Consider the following 6,264-nt stretch of genomic DNA (forward strand, 5'->3'; position numbering starts at 1 on the left):
AAAGTCCTGTACTACTTTGTCGGTCCACCTACGCTGGACCGGTTCGGGTGCTACATGTAGTGCCTTGATAGACTCTGGGGCTGAGGGTTGTTTCATGGACGAAGCATGGGTTCGGAAACATGACATTCCTTTCAGAGAGTTAGATAAGCCTACGCCCATGTTCGCCTTAGATGGTAGTCATCTTCCCAGTATCAGATTTGAGACACTACCTTTAACCCTCACAGTATCTGGTAACCACAGTGAGACTATTTCTTTTTTGATTTTCCGTTCACCGTTTACACCTGTTGTTTTGGGTCATCCCTGGCTAGTATGTCATAATCCTTCTATTAATTGGTCTAGTAATTCTATCCTATCCTGGAACGTTTCTTGTCATGTGAAGTGTTTAATGTCTGCCATCCCTCCCGTTTCTTCTGTCCCTACTTCTCAGGAGGAACCTGGCGATTTGACAGGAGTGCCGGAGGAATATCATGATCTGCGCACGGTCTTCAGTCGGTCCCGAGCCAACTCCCTTCCTCCTCACCGGTCGTATGATTGTAGTATTGATCTCCTTCCGGGGACCACTCCTCCTCGAGGTAGACTATACTCTCTGTCGGCTCCCGAACGTAAGGCTCTCGAGGATTATTTGTCTGTGTCTCTTGACGCCGGTACCATAGTGCCTTCTTCCTCTCCGGCCGGGGCGGGGTTCTTTTTGTTAAGAAGAAGGACGGTACTCTGCGCCCCTGCGTGGATTATCGAGGGCTGAATGACATAACGGTTAAGAATCGTTATCCGCTTCCCCTTATGTCATCAGCCTTCGAGATTCTGCAGGGAGCCAGGTGCTTTACTAAGTTGGACCTTCGTAACGCTTACCATCTCGTGCGCATCAGAGAGGGGGACGAGTGGAAAACGGCGTTTAATACTCCGTTAGGGCATTTTGAGTACCGGGTTCTGCCGTTCGGTCTCGCCAATGCGCCAGCTGTTTTTCAGGCATTAGTTAATGATGTTCTGAGAGACATGCTGAACATTTTTGTTTTTGTCTATCTTGACGATATCCTGATTTTTTCTCCGTCACTCGAGATTCATGTTCCGCACGTTCGACGTGTTCTACAGCGCCTTTTAGAGAATTGTCTCTACGTAAAGGCTGAGAAGTGCTCTTTTCATGTCTCCTCCGTTACTTTTCTCGGTTCCGTTATTTCCGCTGAAGGCATTCAGATGGATTCCGCTAAGGTCCAAGCTGTCAGTGATTGGCCCGTTCCAAGGTCACGTGTCGAGTTGCAGCGCTTTTTAGGTTTCGCTAATTTCTATCGGCGTTTCATTCGTAATTTCGGTCAAGTTGCTGCCCCTCTCACAGCTCTTACTTCTGTCAAGACGTGTTTTAAGTGGTCCGGTTCCGCCCAGGGAGCTTTTGATCTTCTAAAAGAACGTTTTACGTCCGCTCCTATCCTCGTTACTCCTGACGTCACTAGACAATTCATTGTCGAGGTTGACGCTTCAGAGGTAGGCGTGGGAGCCATTCTATCCCAGCGCTTCCAGTCTGACGATAAGGTTCATCCTTGCGCTTATTTTTCTCATCGCCTGTCGCCATCTGAGCGCAACTATGATGTGGGTAACCGTGAACTGCTCGCCATCCGCTTAGCCCTAGGCGAATGGCGACAGTGGTTGGAGGGGGCGACCGTTCCTTTTGTCGTTTGGACAGACCATAAGAACCTTGAGTACATCCGTTCTGCCAAACGACTTAATGCCCGTCAAGCTCGTTGGGCGTTGTTTTTCGCTCGTTTCGAGTTTGTGATTTCTTACCGTCCGGGTAGCAAGAACACCAAGCCTGATGCCTTATCCCGTCTGTTTAGTTCTTCTGTGGCTTCTACTGATCCCGAGGGGATTCTTCCTTATGGGCGTGTTGTCGGGTTAACAGTCTGGGAATTGAAAGACAGGTTAAGCAAGCACTCACGCACACTGCGTCGCCGCGCGCTTGTCCTAGTAACCTCCTTTTCGTTCCTGTTTCCACTCGTCTGGCTGTTCTTCAGTGGGCTCACTCTGCCAAGTTAGCGGGTCATCCCGGTGTTCGAGGCACTCTTGCGTCTATTCGCCAGCGCTTTTGGTGGCCGACTCAGGAGCGTGACACGCGCCGTTTCGTGGCTGCTTGTTCGGACTGCGCGCAGACTAAGTCGGGTAACTCTCCTCCTGCCGGTCGTCTCAGACCGCTCCCCATTCCTTCTCGACCATGGTCTCACATTGCCTTAGACTTCATTACCGGTCTGCCTTTGTCTGCGGGGAAGACTGTGATTCTGACGGTTGTCGATAGGTTCTCTAAGGCGGCACATTTCATTCCCCTCGCTAAACTTCCTTCCGCTAAGGAGACGGCACAAATCATTATTGAGAATGTATTCAGAATTCATGGCCTCCCGTTAGACGCCGTTTCAGACAGAGGTCCGCAATTCACGTCACAGTTTTGGAGGGAGTTCTGTCGTTTGATTGGTGCGTCCGTCAGTCTCTCTTCCGGGTTTCATCCCCAGTCTAACGGTCAAGCAGAGAGGGCCAATCAGACGATTGGTCGCATACTACGCAGCCTTTCTTTCAGAAACCCTGCGTCTTGGGCAGAACAGCTCCCCTGGGCAGAATACGCTCACAATTCGCTTCCTTCGTCTGCTACCGGGTTATCTCCGTTTCAGAGTAGTCTGGGTTACCAGCCTCCTCTGTTCTCATCCCAGCTTGCCGAGTCCAGCGTTCCCTCCGCTCAAGCGTTTGTCCAACGTTGTGAGCGCACCTGGAGGAGGGTGAGGTCTGCACTTTGCCGTTACAGGGCACAGACGGTGAGAGCCGCCAATAAACGCAGGATTAAGAGTCCAAGGTATTGTTGCGGCCAGAGAGTGTGGCTTTCCACTCGCAACCTTCCTCTTACGACAGCTTCTCGTAAGTTGACTCCGCGGTTCATTGGTCCGTTCCGTGTCTCCCAGGTCGTCAATCCTGTCGCTGTGCGACTGCTTCTTCCGCGACATCTTCGTCGCGTCCATCCTGTCTTCCATGTCTCCTGTGTTAAGCCCTTTCTTCGCACCCCCGTTCGTCTTCCCTCCCCCCTCCCGTCCTTGTCGAGAGCGCACCTATTTACAAGGTACATAAAATTATGGACATGCGTTCTCGGGACGGGGTCACCAATACCTAGTGGATTGGGAGGGTTACGGTCCTGAGGAGAGGAGTTGGGTTCCGTCTCGGGACGTGCTGGACCGTTCGCTCATCGATGATTTCCTCCGTTGCCGCCAGGATTCCTCCTCGAGTGCGCCAGGAGGCGCTCGGTGAGTGGGGGGTACTGTCATGTTTGTCATTTATTGTCATGTCTTGTCCCTGTGCTCCCCATGCTATTCGTTTCCCTCTGCTGGTCTTGTTTGGTTCTATCCCTCTCTCTCCCCCTCCCTCTCTCACTCTCTCGCTCTCTCTTCTCTCTGTCGTTCCGTTCCTGCTCCCAGCTGTTCCTATTCCCTAATCATCATTTAGTCTTCCCACACCTGTTCCCGATCCTTTCCCCTGATTAGAGTCCCTATTTATTCCTTTGTGATCCGTTCCTGTTCCGTCGGTTCCTTGTATTGTATTCACCATGCTGTGATTGCGTTTCGCCCTGTCCTGTCGTGTTTTTGCCGTGATTGTGTATCACCCTGTCCTGTCGTGTTTTGTGCCTTCATCAGACGCTGCGTGTGAGCAGGTGTCTCAGTCGACTACGGCCTGCGCCTACCCGAAGCGACCTGCAGTCTGTGGCCGCTTCTCCAGTTGTTTTCCCCTCTACAAATCTAGAGGATTTCTGTTATTCCGTTTTGGACTTTAATAAACTCTGTTTCTGTTAAGTCGCGTTTGGGTCCTCTTTCACCTGCATGACAGTACATCAGAAGCGCATCAACAGAATACCCTTAGGTGCGTGAATGCCTAGTGTGTTGATGTATATGTGTGTGCCAGAGGAGGCTGATGGGTGGAACTATAGGAGGACGGGTTCATTGTAATAGCTGGAATGGAATTAATAGAACGGAGTCAAACATGTGGTTTCCATTTGTTTGATGTGTTTGACACCGTTCCATTTAAGCCATTACAATGAGCCCATCTTCTTATAGCTCCTCCTACCAGCCTCCTCTGGTGTGTGTCAGTGGTGGACGTGACTCCGATGAGCAACACTGCTCTTACCCCCTCATCCCCCAACAGTAGCTCTCTCCTCCATCCCTCTCCGGCCCTCTCTCCTGTCCCCTCTCCTCCATCCCTTTCTGGCCCTCTCTCCTGTCCCCTCTCCTCCATCCTTCTCCGGCCCTCTCTCCTGTCCCCTCTCCTCCATCCCTCTCTGGCCCTCTCTCCTGTCCCCTCTCCTCCATCCCTCTCTGGCCCTCTCTCCTGTCCCCTCTCCTCCATCCCTCTCCGGCCCTCTCTCCTGTCCCCTCTCCTACATCTCTCTCCGGCCCTCTCTCCTGTCCCCTCTCCGGCCCTCTCTCCTGTCCCCTCTCCTGCCCTCTCTCCTGTCCCCTCTCCTCCATCCCTCTCTGGCCCTCTCTCCTGTCCCCTCTCCTCCATCCCTCTCTGGCCCTCTCTCCTGTCCCCTCTCCTCCATCCCTCTCCTGCCCTCTCTCCTGTCCCCTCTCCTCCATCCCTCTCCTGCCCTCTCTCCTGTCCCCTCTCCTCCATCCCTCTCTGGCCCTCTCTCCTGTCCCCTCTCCTCCATCCCTCTCCTGCCCTCTCTCCTGTCCCCTCTCCTCCATCCCTCTCCTGCCCTCTCTCCTGTCCCCTCTCCTCCATCCCTCTCCTGCCCTCTCTCCTGTCCCCTCTCCTCCATCCCTCTCCTGCCCTCTCTCCTGTCCCTCTCCTCCATCCCTCTCTGGCCCTCTCTCCTGTCCCCTCTCCTCCATCCCTCTCTGGCCCTCTCTCCTGTCCCCTCTCCTCCATCCCTCTCCTGCCCTCTCTCCTGTCCCCTCTCCTCCATCCCTCTCCTGCCCTCTCTCCTGCTCCCTCTTCACTCTCTCCTCTCCCCTTAATTTTTCTCTCCATCTCTCTCCTCCTCTCTCCCGAGGGTTGACTCTGTGTCCCTGTAATCCTGGCAGTGGCCCCGGCCGAGACCCCATCAAGCCCCCATCGGCCCCCGTCAGGGATTAGTTAGGGTTCACACTGGGGCCCCAACACAGAACAAAGCCAGACACACCAGGGACCAAGGGCCAGGGACCATGGCTACACACACACAAACATCCTTATTTGCATAAGTGTAAACAGAGCACTGCTTAATGCCCTCGAAAAAACACACACACACATTTACATACTGTGTACACAGGCCACAGCTTAAAACCCCTAACTACCCTGAAACACACGTACGCTCACACACTGGTCTCACAATGGGACCAGCATCTTGACCGTTATACTACAATAGACAGGGAACAATTTCAGACTCAATGTTAGCTATTCAAGTCATTAAAGTGAATATAACCCCATGCAGGTACCATATGTTAACAACCATCTTTTCTGTATGTACCAGATTCTATATCTTCTTTTCTTCCAGTTATCATTTATGAGGCAACCCAACATATGTGGTAGCGTGGAGAAATACAGTCTGTTGTGTGAACATTCCACTGCTTGTCATGCAATGTCTGGAATGACAAGGATTGTCAAGGAGTGGAATATCCTACTCATCGTCACACAGACCAGTGTTAAAGAGTCATTTGAGAGGTCCCACAAGACAGCGTGTTCTCCCTCACAGAGACAGCTTCCACCTCTGAGAGAAGACAGAGGGAGAGAGACGGGACCCGGGGGATGGTTGGCAGGGAAGAGAAGGAAGGAAATATCACTCCAAAACTTTGAAAGACAATCCTGCTCAGGGTGTTAAACGCTCCCCCCCACCCTCTTTCCCTCACTCCCTTCCCCTCTCTCTGTCTCTCTCTCTCCATCTTTCCCCTTCTCCTCTCATCCCTTTCATGAATTAAAAGTACGGCCGGTCTGTGGGGAGCAGCATAGTTAATTCAGATCAGATCTCCTCTCCACCCCCAGCCTCCCTAACTCCTCTTCCACCCTGCTCTCTTCCCTCGGTGACGGTTGCCGTGGCGTCTGACAGATGGAGATAGGATCTGACAGTAAACAGGCATGCAGATGCCCGGGTGCGTGATTGACACGTAGGCAGGTGGGTGGGTGGGGGTGGGCCCCCTCCTAATCTTGCACTGTCAGCTCTAATTGGGGAGGTGGGGCTCCGTGTCAACGGGGTGACTGATTGGCAGGACCCCAGCTTTGCATAGATATGAGCCACGAAGGATAGGTGGTGTTATGCCACTACTGCTA

Source organism: Oncorhynchus gorbuscha, linkage group LG13 (assembly GCF_021184085.1).
Source record: "Oncorhynchus gorbuscha isolate QuinsamMale2020 ecotype Even-year linkage group LG13, OgorEven_v1.0, whole genome shotgun sequence".
NCBI classification, from domain to species: Eukaryota; Metazoa; Chordata; class Actinopteri; order Salmoniformes; family Salmonidae; genus Oncorhynchus; species Oncorhynchus gorbuscha.